We start from the raw sequence: 22,726 nt of genomic DNA, 5'->3' as shown, positions 1-22,726 counted from the left end.
TACAAATTTATTAGAGTCCATGGATAGGAAAAAATAATTTCAGAGACCGTAGCCTCATTGAAATTTTTGAGGAGAAACTTGTCATCGTTCCCCATTTATTTTAGAATTTCTAGCTTGAATCCTTCCAGTAGAGCAAGAATAAACTAGCTAATTCAGTAACCAAGGATCTCTCCACTCAGCTTTCTCAATCTAGTTCACTGTTTACAGTGGTGAGAATACTGCCCTGCCTAAACCCTGACAATTGTTGAATAAACTCATTTTGACCTAACCCATTGGCTGGGTCGGTTCTTGTTCCAGTGCCCCAGTTTTACAGATAAAAATCCTTATCGTGGCATAGTTAATTGAAATCTGCATTGGCCTATGCTAAGTGGCTTTTAAGGTGCACACCCAGAATTAGATCAGATGCCCCCAGCTTCTTAGCCTCTAGTCTTGTTTACCTTACCCCTGTTCAAACTTATACTTAGTCTCAGCTGGGCTCCCTTCACACCCAAGGTCTACCTCTAGCATTTTCATTTCTTCTATATTCCTACTAATTTCTTCTACCTCTAGGTTCAGTCCACCAAATGACTGGTACCACGCTAAGATATCTAAACCCTGTTGGTTGGAATAACAGAGAAATGCTCTCTGTGTCCCAACACAGGCAAAAATGAGAACTGGACAATAATAGCATTTGTTGTTTGACTGGTGTATACTAAATAAGACAAAATGATCAGTCACTGTGGACATTTTGTTTGAATCCTAGATCAGAAAAGATTGCTTTCTGCCTCTGTAGAAGTTACAGGCATTTTGGTCATGCTAATAATCATTTCATAAAAAATAAGTAGTCTGTCCTGTTACAAGCCTTACAGATATTAAAGGCTGAAAATGTACAAATAGCAATCTAAAGCTGGCTATTTGTAGCTAAACTATAAGAGAGTCTCAAAAGATGTACCTTCGATTAGAACATTACTCACAATTGCAGTAACACATGCCAAAAGAAAATTTTTTCATGTATCAGAAACTGGACCCAGGTAATTTGCTTGACATCACCTAACAACTTAGAAAACAAACAAATCATTGTATCTCTGTTAGTGTTTCCTGAATGATGAATGCAATCAATATAAGTGATTGCTCTTTAAATGAGAGCACCATCACTTCTTCTAAATAATGTGATGGTCTTAGGCCTTTTGCTTCCATCTTAGTTTGCATGTCTAGCTAAGATAAACATGGTATTTACACATCTCACTGCAGGATCATTAGCAATTTCCCTTTGGAGATAAATATTTTAAAATGCAATACTGTCATAAGAGAATCTCAACATATAATTTATGTATAAATAAAGGATAAAGGAATGAATGAAAACTATTCTCATTTCAATATTTACAGAAATCTTTCTATAAATTTGTTTCTTGATCAAGTTTTTTATTAAAGTCCAAAATATTTATCTCAGTATATTTTAATAATTTACTATTTTAACTATAGTTTATGTAAGTTTTAAATTTATTTAGAACATGATTATTTAGCTCTGGCTTTATGAATTCTTTTAGTTTAATACTTATTTCCAATAAAAACATGCAAAGACTCATTAAAATTTAAATAATAAAACTGTAACTGCCTGTTTGCACTGCTTTAAGTCTAAATTTACAGATCTTAAAAATAAAAATTCTCTCATTTCTATCTAGGTTTCAAACTAATTTTTTAAAACATCTTTATTGGAGTATAATTGCTTTACAATGTTGTGTTAGTTTCTGCTGTATAACAAAGTGAATCAGCTATATGTATACATATATCCCCATATCCCCTCCTCAAACTAATTTTAAATGTGTCTAGAGTGTCATGATCAAAAGCAACCTTTTCAAAATGTGATGTATTGCTCAATACTCATATCTAAAACCAAAAAGACTCTCTTATTGATCTACTGACTTCTGAGGGCAATTATGGTGGTTTCAGACATTAAAATTGCTATTAATTACAGTATTGTTTGGGCAGTGGCAAAGCCATGCTATTAGTTAACGTTCAAACTGATATTGATTGGCTTTTTTCGACAATAAATATAAACTTGCTAGACACCAGTGTTCAACTATTTCTTTTCTGACAGTTATGGAACTAGCAAAAAGAGATTCCAAACATGTGTTGCATGACCATTCCCATACCTGAGACAAAATTACTGCTTTATTTATGTCCCTTTAGCACTCTGTATATGCCTCTAGTGGAACATTTACTGCATAGTATTTATTGTTTACTTTTGTACATGAATTCTAAGTTCTTTAAATTCCAATGGCCCACTTAATTGGAAAGCTCTCAGATATTCATCATTGAATAAATATTTTCAAATGAATGAACTTATGATAGATAAATTTCAATCAGCAACAATAAGTCTAGAGAGACATGACCAATAAGGTGTTGGGTGACAACTGAAATGTTCTGGGTGAATGCTATTCAATACAGGAACCACTAACCACATGTGACCATCACACACTTGATATGTGGCTACCACTGAATTTTACATTTTATTTTGCTTTAAAGTTAAATTAAAATATAAAGAGATATACAGTTAGCGGTTATTGTGCTGGACAGCACATTTCTAGATGTTCTTTAAGGAATAAACTTTGGCAATCTTCCAAAAGTATAGATAATTTTCTTCCATAACTGTCAGGAAATCCAAGAGCTGAAATGGGAATTCAACTATAGATTTCCTTATAGCTATGAGACAGATGTCATAGTCAAGTTTTCATTGATAAAGACCAAAAAACATTGAATTGCTAAATAAAAAGTGAAAAGATATTCCACAACCAGATCTAAAGACTCCAAAATTGTTGCCTTTTGCTGTCAAGATTATTTAATGAGCCCCAGAGCCAAAATCAACTGAAGCAGATGAACAGACAGAAAAAAGGAAATTAAATGCAAAAGAGGGTGATGGCCAACAGAGCTGGCTACTAAAAAAGCAGTGAATATTATCAGTGTTCATTCATCTTGAAACATACAGGTCTCAGACATGAATTTCCAGAATGTAATAGGCAAACTCACAATGCACCAAAACCATGTGCCATGCCACCAAAATTTCCCGGGACTTGTTTAGACTCTGATGATAACTTTCCCTTTGGACTCATTGTTTGGCCACTGATTGCTTTTAATTTGACTTACTCTCCTCTAACTTAAGTAATTCATTCATTCAATAGTTATTGGGTATCACCCTACATGCTGTTTAGTGTCCCAGGCACTGGGGTACAGATCTGAACAAAGCTGACCAAAATCTTTGCTTCCTAGAGCTTGGAGTAGGGCAATACAGGACATAAACAAACGACACAATTAAGAGACATCATGTGCTAGTGGATGACAAGTGCTATGGAACAAAATCAAGCAAGAATAGGGAAAGTGTGTGTGTGTGTGTGTGTGTGTGTGTGTGTGTGTGTGTGTGTTTAGGAGGCAAGGCAGCAGGCCATGTGATTATTTAAAGAAAGAGTATTTCAGTCAAGGGGTAAGAACAGGGGTGGGGGATGGGAATCTTTGAGGTAGAGCAAGAGAACTGTGTAGCTGGAACAGAATGCAATAGAAGAGCAGTAGGAGGCAGATCAGAGAGGTAATAAGGGCTAAAGAGTGTAGACTTTGAAGACTATTTTAAGGACTTTAACTTTTACTCTGAATGATATGGAAAAATTCTGGAGAAGTAACATTAACCTTTTATAGGGTTAGTCTGCCACTCTACTGTGTTAAGACTGCAAGGGGTCGAGAGAAAAAGCAAAGAAATCAGGTTCAGGAACTCAGAATTAAGAGACTTTGCAGTTGCTCAGGTAAGAAATGAGGGTAGCTTGAACCAAGGTGATAGCTACTGAGGCGGTGAGAAGTGATCAATTTCTAGATACGGTTTTAAGGTACATCTAAGGCTGTACCATTGGATGGACTGGATGCATCTACTGTAGATGTGAGAAAGAGGAGTCAAGATGTTTAACCTGAATAACTGAATGACCGGAGTGGTACTTACTGAAATGAAGGCAACTGGAAAGTAGGGATTTGGGAAGAGAAAATTGGGAGCTAAATTCTGAATTTGGTTGATTTGAGATGTTTCTTAGACATCTGTGTGTAGTTACAGATTTTAAAAACTGTAGAGTCTAAAGAAAAGTGTGGAACTACAGATATAAATTTGGGACTCATCAACATCTAAACTCTGTGTGAAACCCAGAGACATCATGGAAGACTACCAAGAGCAGAGAGGGATACAAATGTTTGCAGCAAATGCAGAAGTGTCCATGATGAAGGTGAGGTGAAAGACATCTCCTAGAAAAGCCATGAATCCTAAGGGCAAGAAAAAGAGAAACTGATGTTGCTTATTGACACCTGGGAGTGTCAGAGTACAATAGGTGAAGATCATAATGATGACCCTGAATTCCTCAGAGAGGAAAAACATTGCCTAATGTTTAAAATATATGTTCATTTAAAGGAAAAATCTGAATTACATTTTTAAAAGTGTTCTACTATAAAGGTTTGCATATAAACATTAGTAAAATTTTCTAACTTTCAGTAATTTGGAAAATCTATTCTGGGACATGTACCCTTACCATTCCAAAAACTGAAGTGTTACTACTATCTCCACCTGTGATATGTGGGACAATTAAGAAAATTTCAAACTATAGTTAACAATACTGTATTATGTGCTTGAAAGTTGCCAAGACACTAGATCTTAGAAGTTCTCACCACAAGAAGACAATTTGTAACTACATGAGGTGATGTATGTTAATTTATTGTGATAATCATTTTGCTCCATGTCCATAAATCATTATGTTATATAAACTAACACAATATTATATGTCAATTATATCACAATAAAACTGGGAGAGGGTACTAAGAGAAGAGAGCAAACTTGTTTCTTGTTCTTTATTTTATTCTTCTCCCCCATATGCTTATTGAGCTTCTAGAAAGTTCAGAATTATACATTACTAACGGACTCTACTCTTTGGACCTATCATCTGTAGCCTGAAGAAATTCTTTTGGAAGTGTAAAAAAGAAACCCAAGTGACACCTATTAAGTAAACTAGACCCTTGCTAGAAAATTTAAGTTTCACTGGAGTTAAGCAATTTGCTATTCTCAATAGAGATATTAACTCAAGGGTGTTTTGTGAAGGTATAAATAGGGGTGAGCAGATTGTTCTCTTTCTAGAGGTTATAGTCTCATTGTGACCACAGAAAAATCATTTCCAAGAGTTGCTTTGTTTGTACCCATCAGGAAAGGGAGGAAGGAAAACATTTCAATAGTTCTATATACTTTGTTAAAAGGAAAGGCTATCACTGTTATTATATAAAGCAGTCTAAACTCTAGTGGTTCATGTTTTGAAATTTACTCAGGGATGCTGAGTGTTTTTTCAGGTACTGTGTCTCAGAAATAATAAACTGCAATGGGAAAAAATACCCTATGTTTTACGTTAAAAAATAAACTAAACGTCACGGAAGAACCTGACCTTTAACGTAGTTGCAATATGTCTGGAAGTATGAGTATTATTACCATAATTTATTTACCTATTCCCCAGATAACCATAGTACTCATTTTAAAACAATCTTATAGGACCATGGTATGATTTAGAATCCAGAAACCATAATGATGTCTTAATAGTTTCTGGTAAGATTCCAGTTTCTATGAGTTTCTCTTCCATTTCAATAGCTACAACATTTTTTAAAGTGCATAGAATCTTAACTGGTAAACTGCAGAGATGCCTTGAGATTTTTATCCTAAAGTTCTAAAAATTTCTAAACAGAGCACAAAAAAGAGGCAAAGTTTAATTTTTTTCAATGAGCTGATATTTTTTAGGATTATTTTTTCAGTCACTGACTTCTCCCATAGTTACCACTCTAAAGAGTATTAAAAATGCATAATAATTTCATTCTTTTACATGTAGCTGTCCAGTTTTCCCAGCACCACTTATTGAAGAGGCTGTCTTTTCTCCATTGTATATTCTTGCCTCCTTTATGAAAGATAAGTTGACCATATGTGCATGGGTTTATCTATCTTGTTCCATTGATCTATATTTCTGTTTTTGTGCCAGTACCATACTGTCTTGATTACTGTAGCTTTGTAGTATAGTATGAAGCCAGGAAGCCTAACTCCTCCAGCTCCGTTTTTTTTTTCCTCAAGATTGTTTTGGCTATTCGGGGTCTTTTGTGTTTCCATATAAATTGTGAAATTTTTTGTTCTAGTGCTGTGAAAAATGCCATTGGTAGTTTGACAGGGATTGCACTGAATCTTTAGATTGCTTTGGGTAGTATAGTCATTTTCACAATGTTGATTCTTCCAACTCAAGAACATGTTATATCTCTCCATCTGTTTGTATTGTCTTTAATTTATTTCATCAGTGTCTTACAGTTTTCTACATACAGGTCATTTGTTTCCTTAGGTAGGTTTATTCCTAGGTATTTTGTTGCAGTGGTAAATGGGAGTGAATCTGTAGATTGCTTTGGGCAGTTAGAACACTTCCTAACACCATAAACAAAAATAAACTCAAAATGGAATAAAGACCTAAATGTAAGGCCAGACACTATAAAACTCTTAGAGGAAAACATAGGCACAACACTCTATGACATAAATCACTGCAAGATCCTTTTTGACCCACCTTCTAGAGAAATGGAAATAAAACCAAAAATAAACAAATGGGACCTAATGAAACTTAAAAGCTTTTGCACAGCAAAGGAAACCATAAACAAGATGAAAAGACAACCCTCAGAATGGGAGAAAATATTTGCAAATGAAGCAACTGACAAAGGATTAATCTCCAAAATATACAAGCAGCTCATTCAGCTCAATATCAAAAAAACAACCCAATCCAAAAATGGGCAGAAGATCTAAATAGACATTTCTCCAAAGAAGATATACAGATTGTCAACAAAAACATGAAAGGATGCTCAACATCAGTAATCATTAGAGAAACGCAAATCAAAACTACAATGAGGTATCACCTCACACCAGTCAGAATGGCCATCATCAAAAAATCTACAAACAATAAATGCTGAAGGGGATGTGGAGAAAAGGGAACCCTCTTGCACTGTTGGGGGGAATGTAAATTGATACAGCCACTATGGAGAACAGTATGGAGGTTCCTAAAAAACTAAAAATAGAACTACCATACGACCCAGCAATTCCACCACTGAGCATATACCCTGAGAAAACCATAATTCAAAAAGAGTCATGTACCACAATGTTCATTGCAGCACTGTTTACAATAGCCAGGACATGGAAACAACCTAAGTGTCCATCAACAGATGAATGGATAAAGAAGATGTGGTGCATATATATAATGGAATATTACTCAGCCATAAAAAGGAATGAAATTGAGTTATTTGTAGTTAGGTGGATGGACCTAGAGTCTTTCATACAGAGTGAAGTAAGTCAGAAAGAGAAAAACAAATACCATATGCTAACACATATATATGGAATCTAAAAAAGAAAAAAATGGTTCTGATGAACCTAGAGGCAGGACAGGAATAAAGACGCAGATGTAGAGAATGCACTTGAGGACACAGGGAGGGGGAAGGGTAAGCTGGTATGAAGTGAGAGAGTAGCATTGACATATATACACTACTAAATGTAAAATAGGTAGCTAGTGGGAAGCAGCTGCATTGCACAGGGAGATCAGCTCGTTGCTTTGTGACCACCTAGAGGGGTGGGTTAGGGAGGTTGTGAGGGAGATGCAAGAGGGAGGGGATATGGGGATATATGTATACATATAGCTGATTCACTTTGTTATACAGCAGAAACTAACACAACATTGTGAAGCAATTATACTCCAATCAATATGTCAAAAAAAAAAAAGCGTAATAGTGTAATCTGAAAAAGAATACGTATATATGTATAACTGAATCAGTTTTCTGTACACCTGAAACTAACACAACATTGTGAATCAACTATACCTCAATAAAAAATGTGTAAGAGTAGACTTTGATTAATTTGTTACTTTGAATTGAAACATTTCTATTGAGTCCATTTCTCAAATCCTATAATGCTTTTGAGTGAAAATAGGATATTAAATAACACCATTCAATTTTGGCATACATTGCATGCAAATAGAACTCTAAGATTTATATCAGTTGTCTTCAAGATGGTATTTTTCCATGAGGGAATCTATGAAGATAAGAATGGTGTCCACAAATTAATATTTCATAAGTATCAATCACAGTCATACCTTTACTGTGGATCAAACTACCCAGGTTGTCTAAAATACTAGACTGTCTTTAACTGAAATTCTATCAACTTACTGGCTAAACTGAATATCTCATGCTGAGCAGAGCACAGTAATACATGCCTTCCGTCAACATAAAATTAGTTATGTATTATTTTCTAAATACTATTTGGTGATCAAAACCTTCCAAAATATGTGATAGATGAGAGAAAGTAATTTTTAAAATTTTTATTGGAGTATAGTTGATTTACAATGTTGTGTTAGTTTCTGCTATACAACAAAGTGAATCAGTTATACATATATCCACATTTTTTAAGAATGTTTTCCATATAGGTCATTACAGAGTATTGAGAAGAGTTCCGCGTGCTATATAGTAAGTCCTTATTAGTTATCTATTTTATATATAGTAGTGTGTATATGTTAATCCCAATCTCCCAATTTACCCCTACTCCCCTCCCCCTTCCCCTCTCCCCTACTTTCCCCCCTGGTAACCATAAGTTTGCTTTCTACATCTGTGACTCTATTTCTGTTTTGTAAATAATTTCATTTGTACCATATTTTTTAGATTCCACATATAAGTGATATCATATGATATTTGTCTTAGAGAGAGAAAGTAATTTAAAAAGAGCCTTAAAAAAAAAAAAGAAAAAAAGACCCTTAAATGAAAAACTTGGGAATGATAGAGTTTTAAGAAGTCATGATTAAAGACCGCAAATTAATATAATTGAAAATTTCTTTATAATTTCACTTATAACAAGAAGTACAATGTTATCTAGAAATGAAACTTGAAATTATAAATCCATAATGATCTGCCAATTTAAATGCAACTTAGAAGGAAGAGTATTTGAAATTTTAAAGCAAACTGTATGCTTGTTCTTATGTATGTGTACATTTTTACTTATAAATTGTTAGGCAATCACTTGAGAATATTGCAGCACTTCATTCAAAATTTGAAAAGAAAGATATATCAGCTGTCTCAGTTGACATTTCCCTCATATGTCAAAAGCTAATGGATACTCAGATGGCTCGTAAACTTTGCTTCTATCTCCATTCTTTCCCTCATGATCACAAATATAGCTCAGTGAAGATCCTCTCAGATTTGAGCAAAACAAAATTCTTGTGAACCCAAAGATCACCAAATAATATAATTGAATACTTTTGATAGTTTTAAAACTGATTTGATCTGCATATCCAGAACCCACTGAATTTAAAACTCAGAGTTTAATGATTGGATTAATCTTTACCATCTAAAATGTTATATTTGATTTATATTGGCTGACATTCTCTAACAATGATTTTTCAAGATGAACTTTGCTTTTAAATTATTCAAGTTAATCACTGACATTGAATGATAAGCTAGCATTAGCAGATGTAGATACATGCAGAGTATTTACTGCCTATGTTAAATTGTGCAGGATATTATACTTTTAAGGACCAAGATGGACAAAGATGAAAATCTGGTCTCATTCTGTTGAAAACCTAGTGACTTTTCTATTAGCATCAGTCCATTTTGTCAAACGTGAGAAGATTTACATAAAATTACTAAGAAACATGGAACATTCAATTAAGGACTAATTCTGTGGTTGTATGCTTTCCATTTTTCATCTACATTATCAGTGAATCATTTCAACTTAAAATGTATTAAATAAAACTATTTTATAATCTAACCTTCTACTTTCTCAGAATTAGAAAGTAACTTTTCAACAATTAAAAAGCTTTACAAACTTTAATAAAAATTGTTTATAAAATATAAACTGCACCAAAATGTGCTTTTACCTCTCTCTCATATATATGAAAGGAGGTGGGAGAAAATATTTGGATGCAATGTGACCGGCAAGGGATTGATTAATTCACAAAATATACAAACAGCTCATATAGCTCAATATCCAAAAACAACCCAATCAAAAAATTGGCATAAGAACTGAATAGGCATTTCTCCAAAGAAGACATACAGATGGCCAAAAGGTATACAAAAAGATGCTCAACATTGCTAATTATTAGAGAAATACAAACCAAAACTACAATGAGATATCACTTCACACCAGTCAGAATGGACATCATCAAAAAGTCTACAAATAATAAATGTTGGAGAGGGTGTGGAGAAAAGAGAACCCTCCTACTCTGTTGGTGGGAACGTAAATTGGTGCAGCCACTATGTAGAACAGTATGGAGGTTCCTTAAAAAACTAAAAATAGAGCTACCACACGATCCTACAATCTCACTCCTGGGCATATATCCAGAGAAAACCATAATTCATAAAGATATATGCACCCTAATGTTCATTGCAGCACTATTTACAATGGCCAAGACATAGAAACAACCTAAATGTCCATAGACAGATGAATGGATAAAGAAGATGTGGTGCATATACACAATGGAATATTGCTCAGCCATAAAAAAGAATGAAATAATACCATTTGCAGCAACATAGATGGACCTAGAGATTATCATACTAAGTAAGCCAGAGAAAGACAAATATCATATGATATCGCTTATATGTGGAATCTAAAAGAAAAAAAGAAAAGACAAATGAAGTTATTTCCAAAAACAGAAAGAGACTCACAGACATAGAAAACAAACGTATGGTTAACAAAAGGGAAAGGGGGGTGGGGGGAGGGATAAATTAAGAGGTTGGGGCTAACTTATACATACTACCGTGTATAAAATAAAACCAACAAGGACCTATTGTATAGCACAGGGAACTATACTCAATATTATTTAATAACCTATAAGGGAAAGAATATGTATATATATATATACACATATATATAAAATATATACATTCCTATATGTATATATGTATAACAGAATTGCTGTGCTATACACCTGATACTTACACGATACTGTAAATCAACTATACATCAAAAACATTTAAAAAAAGAAAGAATCAACAGATAATTTAACAAAGTGGTTATAAAAAAAGACCCTTAAATGAAAAACTTGGGAATGGGCACAATCTCTAAATTCCAAATGATTTTCTGCATTTAAAGGATGGAGCTTTTAGGAAATGGATTAAGTCAAACAATTTATTATATTAGTTGTTCACTATTGAATTAGAAATGGTTCCTGTCCTATTTAACATGTCAAGGAAAGAAAACACTTTTCAAAATAAGTGTCTATGAAATGCTTGATTGTTCATATCCTTAGCCAAGGAAGTTCGCTAAGTCAGCTTATCTTTTGGCCTTCAAATTAGAAGACTTCTCTGTTATTAAATTAGCAACAAATTAATAATCAAATTACCCTTTGGCACCTGGGTTCAAATACAATAAGGCTAAATTCTGATTGCCTTTCCTAAATCAAGTAAATGATTTTGTACCATAAGAGTTTATTGAAATAAAAATGTATGTGAACATTTTAGCAATTCCCTATTTATTAAATCCAAGCATTGCAATTTTTAAGCATTAACATGCTTACAGTAGTGAAATAAAGAACGATTGCCAACACAAAAAGATCAGTGACCTTATCTATAGTTAAGGTCTAAATTCAGCTTCATTAAACGGATAGCCTGGTTCTTTATATCATTGTGTTACTGAGAATGAGATATTAACCAGATATTACTCAGGTAATAAAAATACTCTGCATTTGTTTGCTAGGGCTGCCTTAAACTACCACATATTACGTGACTTAAAGCAATAGAAATTTATCCTCTCACAGTTCTAGAGACTAGAATCCTGAGATCAAAATTTTGGCAGGACCATGTTCCCTCTGAAAGCTCTAGGAAGAAGTCTTGCTTGTTTCTTCATAGCTTCTGATGACTCCCAGCCATCCCTGGCATTCTTTGGCTTGTAGCTGCATCACTCCAAGCACTGCCTCTGTCTTCGCATGGCTTTCTCCCCGTCTGTGTGTGTGCGTGTGTCCTCTCCTATTCTTATAAGAACACTAGTCATTGGATTTAGGGCCCACCTCAAGGTCCTTAATTAAATCTACAAAGACACTTTTCAAATACAATCATATTTACAGATAATAGGAGTTAGAATTTGAACATATCTTTTTAGGTTACAATTCAATGGACTGCAGCCTCTAAGTGGTTAGACTACAAATATTGATTTGATTCAATCCCTTTTCTATTCTAAGAAATGTTAAGATTTTGCTAAATACATCAAATGCCTAAGGTATGTGAGAAATGAGATGGGGGATATAAAGAGGAAAACTAGTTATCTTATGATCATCTTACAACTAATTTCAGAAAGTATTTCTAATAGGATAAAAAGAAAAAGTGTCTGACCCCCATGGATAAAAGTACATTCCTCATGAAACAAGAAGAGCAGGTAGAAATATTCTGTGTTAAGGGTATTACCTTAAGATAAACAGCTTACTTGGAAGTTCAATTTAATAGACTATTGAAATAATTTATATCCTAATTTTATACATTTTCTCAGTGTAATTCTTTAGATACAATTATATCTACCATTTTTTGTTATATGAATTTTATTGTCTTAATGGTATTATGACTATGAATATTGAAAAGATTTTTTTCAGATGTCCTCAATCAATACTAAGCCAAAATCTCTAATGGCTAAAATCCCAAAAGCTGGCAGTACCAAATGCTAGCAAGAATGCAGAGCAAGAGGAACTGTCGTTCATTGCTGGTGGGAATGCAAAATTGTACAGCCACTTTGCAAAACAGTTTGGCAGTTTCTTACAAGAATTTTATCATAAGATCCAGCAATCTAGCTCCTACATACTTACCCAAAGAAGCTGAAGACTTACATCCACACAAAAATCTGTGTATGAGTTATAGAAGCTTTGTTCATAATTGCCCAAAACTGGAAGCAACCAAGATATCCTTTAAAAGTGAATGGGTCTACCCACCACCAGAGCCTCCCATCAAGCCTCTTAGATAGCATCAACCACCAGAGGGCAGACAGCAGAAGCAAGAAAAACTACAATCCTGCAGCCTGTGGAACAAAAACCACACTCACAAAAAGATAGACAAGATGAAAAGGCAGAGGGCTATATACCAGATGAAGGAACAAGATAAAACCCCAGAAAAACAACTAAATGAAGTGGAGATAGGCAACCTTCCAGAAAGAGAATTCAGAATAATGATAGTGAAGATGATCCAGGACCTTGGAATAAGAATGGAGGCAAAGATCGAGAAGATGCAAGAAATGTTTAACAAAATCCTAGAAGAATTAAAGAACAAACAAACAGAGATGAACAATACAATAACTGCAATGAAAATTACACTAGAAGGAATCAATAGCAGAATAACAGAGGCAGAAGAATGGATAAGTGACCTGGAAGACAAAATGGTGGAATTCACTGCTACAGAACAGAATAAAGAAAAAGAATGAAAAGAAATGAAGACAGCCTAAGAGACCTCTGGGACAACATTAAACGCAACAACATTCACATTATAGGGGTCCCAGAAGGAGAAGAGAGAGAGAAAGGACCAGAGAAAATATTTGAAGAGATTATAGTCGAAAATTTCCCTGACATGGGAAAGGAAATAGCCACCCAAGTCCAGGAAGCACAGTAAGTCCCATACAGGATAAGCCCAAGGAGAAACACACCAAGACACATAGTAATCAAATTGGCAAAAATTAAAGACAAAGAAAAATTATTGAAAACAGCAAGGGAAAAATGACAAATAATATATAAGGGAACTCCCATAAGGTTAACAGCTGATTTCTCAGCAGAAACTCTACAAGCCAGAAGGGACTGGCATGATATACTTAAAGTGATGAAAGTGAAGAACCTACAACCAAGATTACTCTACCCAGCAAGGATCTTATTCAGATTCGACTGAGAAATCAAAAGCTTTACAGACAAGCAAAGGTAAGAGAATTCAGCACCACCAAACCAGCTCTACAACAAATGCTAAAGGAACTTCTCTAAGTGGGAAACACAAGAGAAGAAAAGGACCTACAAAAACAAACGCAAAACAATTAAGAAAATGGTCATAGGAACATACATATCGATAATTACCTTAAACGTGAATAGATTCAATGCTCCAACCAAAAGACACAGGCTTGCTGAATGGATACAAAAACAAGATCCATATATATGCTGTCTACAAGAAACCCACTTTAGACCTAGGGACACATACAGACTGAAAGTGAGGGGATGGAAAAAGATATTCCATGCAAATGGAAATCAAAAGAAAGCTGGAGTAGCTATACTCGTATCAGATAAAATAGACTTTAAAATAAAGAATGTTACAAGAGACAAGGAAGGACACCTCATAATGATCAAGGGATCAATCCAAGAAGAAGATATAACAATTATAAATATATATGCACCCAACATAGGAGCACCTCAATACATAAGGCAACTGCTAACAGCTATAAAAGAGGAAATCGACAGTAACACAATAATAGTGGGGGACTTTAACACCTCACTTACACCAATGGACAGATCATCCAAAATGAAACTAAATAAGGAAACAGAAGCTTTAAATGACACAATAGACCAGATAGATTTAATTGATATTTATAGGACATTCCACCCAAAAACAGCAGATTACACTTTCTTCTCAAGTGCGCATGGAACATTCTCCAGGATAGATCACATCTTGGATCACAAATCAAGCCTCAACAAATTTAAGAAAATTGAAACCATATCAAGCACCTTTTCTGACCACAACGCTATGAGATTAGAAATCAATTACAGGGAAAAAAACGTAAGAAACACAAACACATGGAGGCTAAACAATATGTTACTAAATAACCAAGAGATCACTGAAGAAATCAAGGAGGAAATCAAAAACTACCTAGAGACAAATGACAATGAAAACACGATGATCCAAAATCCATGGGATGCAGCAAAAGCAGTTCTAAGACGGAAGTTTATAGCTATACAAGCCTACCTAAAGAAACAAGAGAAATCTCAAGTAAATAATCTAACCTTACACCTAAAGAAACTAGAGAAAGAAGAACAAACAAAACCCAAAGTTAGCAGAAGGAAAGTAATCATAAAGATCAGAGCAGAAATAAAAGAAATAGAAACAAAGAAAACAATAGCAAAGATCAATAAAACTAAAAGCTGGTTCTTTGAGAAGATAAACAAAATTGATAAGCCATTAGCCAGACTCCTCAAGAAAAAAGGGAGAGGACTCAAATTAATAAAATTAGAAATGAAAAAGGAGACGTTACAACAGACACCACAGAAATACAAAGCATCCTAAGAGATCACTATGAGCAACTCTACACCAATAAAATGGACAACCTGGAAGAAATGGACAAATTCTTAGAAATGCACAACCTTCCAAGATGGAAGCAGGAAGAAATAGAAAATATGAACCGACCAATCACAAGTAATGAAATTGAAACTGTGATTAAAAATCTTCCAACAAACAAAAGTCCAGGACCAGATGGCTTCACAGGTGAATTCTATCAAACATTTAGAGAAGAGCTAACACCCATCCTTCTCAAACTCTTCCAAAAAATTGCAGAGGAAGGAACACTCCCAAACTCATTCTATGAGGCCTCCATCACCCTGATACCAAAACCAGACAAAGATGTCACAAAGAAAGAAAACTACAGGCCAATATCACTGATGAACATAGATGCAAAAATCCTCAACAAAACACTAGCAAACAGAATCCAACAACACATTAAAAGGATCATACACCATGATCAAGTGGGATTTATCCCACGGATGCAAGGATCCTTCAATATACGCAAATCAATCAATGTGATACACCATATTAACAAATTGAAGACTAAAAACCATACGATCATCTCAATAGATGCAGAAAAAGCTTTTGACAAAATTCAACACCCATTTATGATAAAAACTCTCCAGAAAGTGGGCATAGAGGGAACCTACCTCAACATAATAAAGGCCATATATGACAAACCCACAGCAAACATCATTCTCAACGGTGAAAAACTGAAAGCATTTCCTCTAAGATCAGGAATGAGACAAGGATGTCCACTCTCACAACTATTATTCAACATAGATTTGGAAGTCCTAGCCACGGCAATCAGAAAAGAAAAAGAAAAAAAAGAATACAAATTGGAAAAGAAGAAGTAAAACTGTCACTGTTTGCAGATGACATGATACTATACATAGAGAATCCTAAAAATGTCACCAGAAAACTACTAGAGCTAATCAATGAATTTGGTAAAGTTGCAGGATACAAAATTAATGCACAGAAATCTCTTGCATTCCTATATACTAATGATGAAAAATCTGAAAGAGAAATTATGGAAACACTTCCATTTACCATAGCAACAAAAAGAATAAAATATCTAGGAATAAACCTACCTAAGGAGACAAAAGATCTGTATGCAGAAAACTATAAGACACTGATGAAAGAAATTAAAGATGATACCAACAGATGGAGAGATATACCATGTTCTTGGATTGGAAGAATCAATATTGTGAAAATGACTATACTACCCAAAGCAATCTACAGATTCAATGCAATCCCTATCAAATTACCAATGGCATTTTTTATGGAACTAGAACAAATCATCTTAAAATTTGTATGGAGACACAAAAGACCCCGAATAGCAAAAGCAGTCTTGAGGGAAAAAAACGGAGCTGGAGGAATCAGACTCCCTGACTTCAGACTATACTACAAAGCTACAGTAATCAAGACAACATGGTACTGGCACAAAAACAGAAACATAGATCAATGGAACAAGATAGAAAGCCCAGAGATAAACCCACGCACCTATGGTCAACTAATCTATGACAAAGGAGGCAAAGATATACAATGGAGAAAAGGCAGTCTCTTCCATAAGTGGTGCTGGGAAAACTGGACAGCTACATGTAAAAGAATGAAATTAGAATATTCCCTAACACCATACACAAAAATAAACTCAAAATGAATTCAAGACCTAAATTTAAGACCGGACACTATAAAACTCTTAGAGGAAAACATAGGAAGAACACTCTTTGACATAAATCACAGCAAGATCTTTTTTGATCCACCTCCTAGAGTAATGGAAATAAAAACAAAAATAAACAAATGGCACCTAATGAAACTTCAAAGCTTTTGCACAACAAAGGAAACCATAAACAAGATGAAAAGACAACCCTCAGAATGGGAGAAAATATTTGCTAACGAATCAACGGACAAAGGATTAAACTCCAAAATATATAAACAGCTCATTCAGCTCAATATTAAAGAAACAAACAACCCAATCCAAAAATGGGCAGAAGACCTAAATAGATATTTCTCCAAAGAAGACATACAGATGGCCGAGAAGCACATGAAAAGATGCTCAACATCACTAATTATTAGAGAAATGCAAATCAAAACTACAATGAGTTATCACCTCACACAAGTTAGAATGGGCATCATCAGAAAATCTACAAACAACAAATGCTGGAGAGGGTGTGGAGAAAAGGGAACCCTCTTGCACTGTTGGTGGGAATGTAAATTGGTACAGACACTATGGAGAACAGTATGAAGGTTCCTTAAAAAACTAAAAATAGAACTACCATATGATCCAGCAATCCCACTACTGGGCATATACCCAGAGAAAACCATAATTCAAAACACACACGTACCACAATGTTCATTACAGCACTATTTACAATAGCCAGGACATGGAAGCAACCTGAATGTCCACTGACAGATGAATGGGTAAAGAAGTTGTGGTACATATGTACAATGGAATATTATTCAGCCATAAAAAGGAACGAAATTGGGTCTTTTGAAGAGACGTGGATAGACCTAGAGACTGTCATACAGAGTGAAGTAAGTCAGAAAGAGAAAAACAAATATCGTATATTAACGCATGTATGTGGAACCTAGAAAAATGGTACAGATGAACCGGTTTTCAGGGCAGAAGTTGAGACACAGATGTAGAGAACAAACGTATGGACACCAAGGGGGGAAAACCGTGGTGGAGTGGGGATGGTGGGGTGCTGAATTGGGCAACTGGGATTGACATGTATACAGTGATGTGTATAAAACTGATGACTCATAAGAACCTGCAGTACAAACAAACAAACAAAACAAAACAAAAATATTAGAGAGGAGATGACAGGATAGAATCAGTGAACTTGAGGACAGACCAAAAGAATTTAAGCAGTTGAACAGAGAAAAAACATACAGGAAGAAAAAAATGAACAGAGCCTCAGGTTCTGGTTGGATAATAACAAAAAAGCCAACATTAATCACTGGAGTCCCAGAAAGAGAGGAGTTAAAAGAGTATCCAAAAAAATAATAGCTGAAAACAAAAAGTTTCCAAACTTTATAGAAACAACCTACAGATTCAAGAAGCTGAGTGAATCTAGAAGATAAATCTAAAGAAATCTACGCTAAGACACATGACAATTAAACTTTTAAGAACTAAAGACAAACACAAAATTTTGAATGCAGCCAGGGAGGAACAACACATTACCTATAGGGGAACACCAATTTGAATGACAAATTTCTCATTGGAATCCACAGATGCCAGCTGAAAATTGCCTCACATTTTTTCAAGTGCTAAAAGAAAAGCTGTCAACAGTGAATTCTATGCCCAGCAAAATTATCCTTCATGAATAAAGGTGAAATAAAGTCATCCTCAGTCAAAGAAAAGCTAAAAGAATTTGACATTGGCAGACCTACCCTTAAAGACTGCTATAGGATGCTCTTCAAGCAGAAATGAAATGATAAAAGAAGGAATCTTGGAGCATCAGGAAAGAAGGAAGAATGGGTAAAACAGATATATGGTTACATACAATAGAATATTCTCCTCATGACGTGTAGAAGGATATTTGATGATTGAAACAAATATAAGACACTATCTGATACCCATGTACATGGTATTTAAAAACAGGGAAAGTAAAGGGACCTAAATGAAAGTAAGGTTTCCACACTTTACTTGAAGTGGTAAAGTCACATATGCATAATGTAACAGCGACAGCAAGCACTAAGAAAACTATACGAAGAGATACACTCAAAAACACTATAAATAAATCAAGATGAAATTCTAAAAAATGTTTAAGAAACTCACAGGAAGTCAAGAAAAGAGAAACAGAGAAATGATAATCAGAGGAATCAAATAGAAAATGAATAATAAAATGGAAAAAAAAAAGTGAATGGGTAAAAAAAAAAAAAGTGAATGGGTAAACTGTGGTACATCCATACAATGGTATATTTTTCCGCAATAAAAAGACATGAGCTATCAAGTCATGAAAAGACGTAGAGGAAAAAAAAGATACTGCTTAGGAAAAAAAAACCTGAAAGGGCTACATACTATGATTCCAAATATATGACACTGCAGAAAAGGCAAAACTACGTTGACAGTATAAAAAAAAAAAAAAAATCAGTGATTACCAGAGGTTCAGGGTAGGAGAATGAATAGGTAGAGCACAGAGGATTTAAGTCAATGAAACTACACTGTATAATACCGTAATGGTGAGTACACATTATACATTTGTCAAAAACCATAGAACTACAAATACAGAGTGAACCCTAATGTAAGAAATATAATTTAGTTAATAATGTATCAATATTAGTTTATTAATTGCAAGAAATGTACCACACTCATCAAGATGTTAATATGAGAAACTGTGGGGAGAGGGAGTATATGGGAAAGAAACTCTCTGTACTGTATTTTCTGAAAATCTATAACTGTTTTAAAAATTAAAGTTTATTAATAAAAAATTATGTTTCTTCTTATCCTAAATCAAGTTTGATTGAAACAATGCAGCCCTTGAGAGTTATGTAGGATTACCCTCCTGACCCATGATGCCTGGTTTATGAGCAATCATTCTATTTTCCTCTTTTGTATATTTTCTGGAGCTCTGTTACAATATTGTTTAAAAGCCAAGAAATAAATCAAATCTGTATTTGAGAACTAAATCTCTAAATGTAAACTTATTAGCATTTTAGATTTTCTATCCAGCAGGAAATTACTTAATCAATTTATTTTAATTTTTTGGCCTGTAGGATCTCTCTCAAAATCTTTAAAATGATATTAGACAGGGGCTGAATTTTTCTTTTTTTTTTATATGCCATTTCCTATTAATTTTATAATATTTTATATTCCAAGAACAATTGTATGTGTTAAATGACAGCGCCAATATTCTAATATGTGCTTAATTTTTTCATTTCCTCTGTCTCTTTGGGCATCCATTGGGGCAGAGCTATCCAATGCCACAGAATGTACCTTTTCCCTTTTGGTGCTATTATTACTGGCCTTATTTGAAGTTTTCCATATCTGTGTAATAATACATGACATTAATATAAGGAGCACATCTTGGAGTCACACATAAAAATAAAGAATTCTCTCTTCAAAAGTATGTTGTTTTACCACAAACAACAAAATTTTTAAAGTGTAAAACATGGAGAAAATCTGCTCTTTGGAGTTTGGAGATTTTGTTTTCTTTTGTATGGGGACAAATTATGCCAAACAACAATGTCAAATCATATTCACTAAACTTATTATGGTTTCTATGAAGTTACATTATTTTAAATAACTATAATACTGCCTTCTGCTTTTAGTTTAAACATCATTTTATAATAAAACTTTATAAAGTATATGGTAGAATTTGAGTTATAAAGGGGGAAATAGTACAAATAGTTCATTGAAATAGTCTATTTTAACCTTGTTTGAACACTTATGTTATCTTCTGTAGAATGAAGCATACAATTTGCTTTTGATTTCCCATTTCCCCAAGATTATTTGAATGTACAGCCTCCATAAACTATTATATCCACCTAGGGAATATGGGAGTTCTTTGTATAATGTACTACATAGCATTGAACTGAAAAATCTAATTAATGTACATAGTAGAGGAATCTACGTGCGTTCAATTGTCTGTGTTATTTGCTGACCTGTAGATAACTTTCAGCTTACTATTTTCAAATAAGTAATAAAGTCCACTAATAACAATGGCTTTTCATTAACTAAATGCCCTGTGATTGTCAACTCAACTGTGTGCCTCTCTCCTTAATGGGGACCCAAAATGCTTAGGTAAGTTTAAAATATCATGAAATATTTACTTGGTTGCATTTGCAAATTATACAGTACTCATGTAAATAATTGTGAAGTAGACAAAGCTTCTATGTTTGCTTTTCCTTCCTCCCATTTGATGGTCCTCTGCCCAGGTGCCTTTTGCCTCCATCACCATTTTCTTGGCTTCCTCAGGACTCGTATCATGGCAATTCTATATGGCATCCAGTGTGTTATAAAGTTGGGTATTTTCCCAAGACTCTTTGGCAAGGGCATGAACTGTCAGCAAGCGCCAGTGGCCCCAGGGTGTAGGCTGCTGCAGCCTTAAACAACATAGGTCTAGTTGTGCTAAGCAGGCATGGCTGAAGCAAAGATTATAAAGAAAAGGAAACAGGTTACAGGAAATTATTAGTGTTATGGTTAGATAGGAAACATAAATACACTTCCCCAACTAAGCTACTTCTTATGTTGTCTTGATCTATCTGTCTTTGAGGCCAAGGAATGAACTTTGGAGGAGCTAAATTTGGATTCCTATTGTTTGTCCATAAGCTCAAAGATCACTACATCACATGGTCTCACTTTGTCTCTAAATAGTCTTAGTATATATGAGAAAGTAGACTTCCCATGGATGCAGCCTTATCAGACTTAAGTGATTCCTTGGAAAGAGGTACTAGAAACAGCCAGTGTACACAGGACTAAAAATGTCTGCTTGTAAGAGGTGGCCAAAGCTTTAGTCTTAGATACAACCCACACTCAGGTCAGTACTGCGGTGCCAGAAACAAAGTTTTTAAGCAATAACTTAAATTACGAGGCTTTTTTTTTAACATACTAAATGAGAAACAAAGGAACCTCAAGTAAGACCTGTTTTGGGGGTTTCCAGTACTGTACATTTAAAACTTGGCAAGAAGACCACATTTTTTCCAAACACCCTTTTCTCAGAGAGAAGGTAATATTCACAGGTGGGCAATGGCCATAATCCAAATATGGTAGATCCACAGGGCCAAAATTAACTCGTCCCAGTAGGGTTCCAGTTCATTTTCAACGTTCAGGTAAGGACAATTGGCAGCAATTGCTATCCTGGCGAAAACACTGAGATGATATCCTCAGTACTACCGAGTCCCTGCTACGCTACTTGGCAAAAGATACTGGGTTCTGGAAGCATAAATTGGCCTGAGGTAACTGCTCAGGAAGATGGAAATTTGCTTGTTGTTTTTAACTTAGTGTGACTGAGGCAAGTGCTGTGATAGTCTACGTCTTATTAAGTCTTTGGTCTCCTTAAAAAGTCAAGCATGTCATAAATCATACCAATGTTTTCTTAGGTTCCTCTCCCAAGGCAATAGAAATAGAAACAAAAATAAACAGATGGGAGCTAATCAAACCTTCAAGCTTTTGCACAGCAAAGGAAACCATAAACAAAATGAAAAGACGACCTACAGAATGGGAGAAAATATTTGCAAACAATGAGACCAACAAGGGATTAATTTCCAAAATATACAAACAGCTCACACAACTCAACAACAAAAAAAAAACCAAAAAAAATGGGCAGAAGATCTAAATAGACATTTCTCCAAAGAAGACATACAGATGGCCAACAGGCACATGAAAAGATGCTCAATATCGCTAATTATTAGAGAAATGCAAATCAAAACTACAATGACATACCACCTCACACCAGTCAGAATGGCCATCATTTAAGTCTACAAATAACAAATGCTGGAGAGGGTGTGGAGAAAAGGG

Source organism: Balaenoptera acutorostrata, chromosome 4 (genome assembly GCF_949987535.1).
Source record: "Balaenoptera acutorostrata chromosome 4, mBalAcu1.1, whole genome shotgun sequence".
Classification (NCBI taxonomy): Eukaryota; Metazoa; Chordata; class Mammalia; order Artiodactyla; family Balaenopteridae; genus Balaenoptera; species Balaenoptera acutorostrata.
Note: the sequence above shows the minus strand (reverse complement) of the source record.